The following is a 4720-nucleotide window of genomic DNA, read 5'->3' as shown; positions in this document are numbered from 1 at the left end:
CAAGTGTTTACCAAATGACGGAGTTTGCATAGGCCCACATACATCACTATGTACAAGTTGCAATTTGCGAGTGGCCCACACAGAACCATCCTTTGGAAACGCAAAACGCTGCATTTTGCCCAAAATACAGCCTTCACAAACATGTTTCAATGGTGCCTCAAGAGGGGGCAATGAAGCAACCATATCAAATTTCTGCAAACACAGCAAACTAGCAAAGTTCAGATGACCAAAACGAGCATGCCATAGTTTTGCATCTGAAACTGCCTTTTCATCAGAAACTGCATTTGCTGAATCTTTTACACACTTGTCATAAGAATTGAGCCTATACGGCCCACGAAACAAGGTGCCAGATACAATAATCGTATCACCAGAAGTCAAATCATAAACAGTACATCTGTCATCCACAAATTTGACTACAAGTCCAAGTCTAGCAAGCGCAGAGAAAGACAATAGATTCTTCTTTATCCCTGGCACATACAAAGCATCTGAAAGTGTGAAAGCGCTGCCATTTGCAGCAGTAAGCATAATTTTACCAATGCCCTTCACTGGGTAAGAAGCATTATTGGCACATGTGACAGTATTCCCATTAGGGACAGCCTCAAGAGAAGTGAACATATCACGATGCGAGGTAATGTGCTTTGTAGCACCACTCTCAAAATACCAAACATGAGAGTCAACAGAAACAGCCAAACATGCATCATGTACAGATGGGTCATACTGGCAATACACGCTAAACGCCCATTCTGTATCCTGCACAACATTTGCAGAATCTGCATTTGTAGAAGCATCCGCTATTGTGGCTGCATTTGACTCTTTCTTCTTTGCCTCTTTAGCCTTTAGCTTAGGGCAATTCTTAATGACATGATCATTTGCCTTACAATAGTTACACCTAGTCTTTTTCTTGCCAGACTTATTGTTGCTACCTGTGGAAGGAGAAGAAGTTGCAGACCTACTAATAGGAGAAGAAACAGTGGAAGGGGCTGCCTTACCACTCCTTCTCTGCTGCTGCTGGGCAGCAATAAATGCTTGATCAACTGCACGCTGCCTGGCCCTGTTTTGCCTGGACTGCGCTTCTTGCAAGAGTTTGTTGACTAAAGTATCATACTTGACAGCATCAGGTCTGTCCTCATTAAGAAGTCTCCACGTGGAAGCAAAAGTCTGATATGTCTCAGGTAAAGCATCAAGAACAGTCTACACAAGAGAATGATCAGGAATAATCTCACCTGCAGAAATCAACTGTTCTTTGAGATCTTTAATCTCAGTAAGAAAAACATTCATGTCATCATCTTCTTGCATAATCTTCAATTCTAGCTCTTTACGCAGGTAAGTGATTTTTGCCTCGTTACGACCTGCATACAAACCAGCTAGAATATCCCAAGCCTGTTTTGCTGTTTTAGCTGAACGAATATGTGGGGTGATGTTACGTTTGACAGAAAGTGTAATCAAGGCATGAGCCTGCGCATCTTTACTATCCCAAACGAGCTTGTTCAGTAGTGGGTAAAACAGCAGCAACAGTAGAGCTGCTAGAACCTGCAATATCCTCAACAGATCCTACATCCACAGAACCTGGACGTACATCCGTACCCTGCACAATGTTCCACACTCCTTTTGCAACCAAAACATGCTGCATCATGTATGCCCAAAGTGGGTAGTTGCTGTCTCCATCCAGTTTGTCTTCAGCAGACAACATGTGAAATACATCATTGCTGTTATCAGCCATGGCCACTGACTGAAACTGATACAAAAGCTACCTGTAATGAAGCAAAGACTGAACAGAAGACAACTTGTGCTATGTAGCACGGTCCACAATAGAACACGTATGCCTGTTTTGTAGAAAACTGCATTGTCAAAATTTTTGCAGAAATGACGAAAACACCTGTGCAGAACTTGAAATGCAAAAACGGAGCCTGAAACGACCTTAGACGCAGAGTATAGGGACCTGCAAGCGCTCATGAAAACTCACCTCAATCGAAGAACTTGAGTCGGAGGGTGCTGGCGGTGTAGCCCTGGGAGCCGATGCCTGCTCTGATACCAATTGTTGGAATTAGGGTTGCAGGAAAGCACACAAAGCTTGGAGAAGAAGAAGCAAGAATGCACACAACACAAAGTGTATTAGATTGTGTCAATGTACAAAAGATCAGTTAGCCCTAGAAGGATGGGTGTATATACAAGCCGGGGGAAAAAACCTCCTAAAGAGGGAAAAAGTGCCCCGATGGTCCTAAGTGTGTTCACACACATCACTGCCTATATATATATGGCAACACAATCAACGGTATATTAGATGGTAGCAGAGATGGTATATTTGATGGTATCATATTTGGTATTGTCAATGGTATGTTCGATGGTATTGTGCATCAATTATACCATCAATTATACCGTCGAAGATACCGTCGGTTATGCCGTCACATACCATCATTTTTCTGGTCAAAAGAAAATCATCTTCTTTGTATTTTTTGATGAAAAGAACGACGATAATCGGTGTTTCTGTAGTAGTGATGCTACGTAGGTGTGGGAAAATATGCATCGGTCCACGATATTGGTATGTGAACTTGTCCACCAAACTTGACAGGGTCCTTAAGGCAAGTGGTTTCCATGATCTTTACCAAGTATGATATGCGGCTATCAGTGCGTCTCCACAGTCTATTAGTGCATTTATAAGCGCATCTACTATGCCAAATACCGCATATAAACATGCATCTATAGCCGCGTATACACTGTCATATTGACGAGGTGTTATACGCGTGTATAGATGCACTACTATGTTATAACCCTACGCCAGTGGCTCATTCTTCACTACACATTTTGCCGTCGTCAACCCTCCCATCTCTACACCTCCATACCTCCACACTATTCATACCCCCACACCTTTCTACCTCCCACCTCAAGTGTGAGCGCTCATACGAGGACCGGGAAAGGAAGATCAAGAATCAAAGAGGACTTGGAACTCGTTGACTCATACCTTTCCAAGGTGTGCCACTTGATTCCTTTTTTATACGTGTTTTTGGGGTTTAGCTATTGCAATGTTGTCTTTTGTGGTGGTCCTTTGTGCACATGTTATTTCCTTTTTGGTGTTTGGATTGTGGGCGACAGTCCCCATCACGCTCAGTCGGCAGAGAAAATTTGAACTGTAGGGCGCCAATTAGCGCGTCAAATGGTGCTACTGTTTGACAGTACAGTCGTGCTTATTGATGCGTTTCTAGATGCGTTACCCCTTGAGCCCGAGATAGTTTGGGGCTGGGATTGGGTTCTTCCCCATCCCCCTTCCCTCTTCCATTCACTTAAATTTTTTTTCCCATCCATTATTTATGTGTTCTTTTTCTATCTTGCATATGTTTTAATCCTAACCCCCCAGTGCTGTGTGTGCATATGTCTCCCTCATATTTATTGTGTGGTGTAGTGATTGGGGGTACCGTATACTCGTTGGGTACCTTTCTTTTTTGATTGGGAAGCTAGTACGCGGAGCTTATCATCGCGATGAGCATCACAATGAGAGTAGCCTGACACCAAGGACTACATGCACATCTTCTTGGGGAGACCCAAAAGATCGTAGAAACTCTTTGCGCGGCGAGAGCACTCCACGAGTAGCACTCAGCTCTTAATTACTAGTTAGCTTTCTTGTGCATTAGTTATGTAGTGACCCTGAGCCTAAACCCCTCTCGTCTCTTTTTTGTACCCTAAGCTCTTTTTTGTACCCTATACCCTAAGCTCTTTTTTTTGTACCCTATACCTCAAGCTCTTTTTTGCACATTGTACATCAAAGAAATATATAATAAAGTCGGATGCTATACCCTAAGCCCTCTCTTGTAGCTATGCACATTGTATATCAAAGAAATATATAATAAATCATGTCCTCTATTCTATGATAGCCTTCTTTTCTTGCTCCCATTCGTGCCTATGAGCGTTGTTTGGCTGGCCCTTTGGATCATGTCTTTGCCGACAAGACTTGCCAATAAGAGGTCCTTGCTCAAGAGACAAGTTGGCCAGGATAGAGCAAGGACATGCTCCAAAGAGCTAGCTTGCCACTGCTCATAGACGCGAGTGGAAGCAAGCAAAGAAAGCTGCCATGGAAGAAACAAGGCTAGTAGCACTGGGACGCACGACGGATCCAGATGGAGCAATATGGAGTGTCATGGGGGGCTGAATTTGTAAGTATGGATCTCAATGTGACTTGCATTTATGTGATTTCTTAGTCAGTTGTTGATTTAATCTAATACATGCATATGCTCTTTGTGTCAGATTGCAACTTGATATACAGAGACAGAAGGAGGCAATCCAGATGAAGGCGCCGAAGAAAGCTCCGAGAGTGAGGAGAGAGAGACTCCGACTAGTAGTAGATGTAGTGCTAGATAGAAGCAACTATTTTTTGTACTTGAAGCCATATATGGCTGGATGTGGCTTTAGGCTTTACTATTTTTTTGTACTTCAAGCCACACGTGCATGTATAAACAAACCTACAAAGCCACTATTTTTTGTACTTGAAGAAGCCACATGTGGCTGGATCTTATTTAAGGCTTTATCACTTTTCGTACTTGAGGCCACATGTGTATGTATGTACAAGCCTTTTTTTGGGCAATATATATAAACACTTTTGTAATGTTTGTATTCAACTTCTCGTGCATGGATGGTTTACACGCGTCTAATGTTGTGGACTCAAAATCTTTTATTCGAAATTGTAATCATGGGCTTGTATAAGACAACTAAATCTGCTTCGTCTCTTAAC

The sequence above is a fragment of the Cibotium barometz genome, chromosome 23 (genome assembly GCF_041138505.1).
Source record: "Cibotium barometz isolate CiBa-2024 chromosome 23, ASM4113850v1, whole genome shotgun sequence".
Taxonomy (NCBI): domain Eukaryota; kingdom Viridiplantae; phylum Streptophyta; class Polypodiopsida; order Cyatheales; family Cibotiaceae; genus Cibotium; species Cibotium barometz.
Note: the sequence above shows the minus strand (reverse complement) of the source record.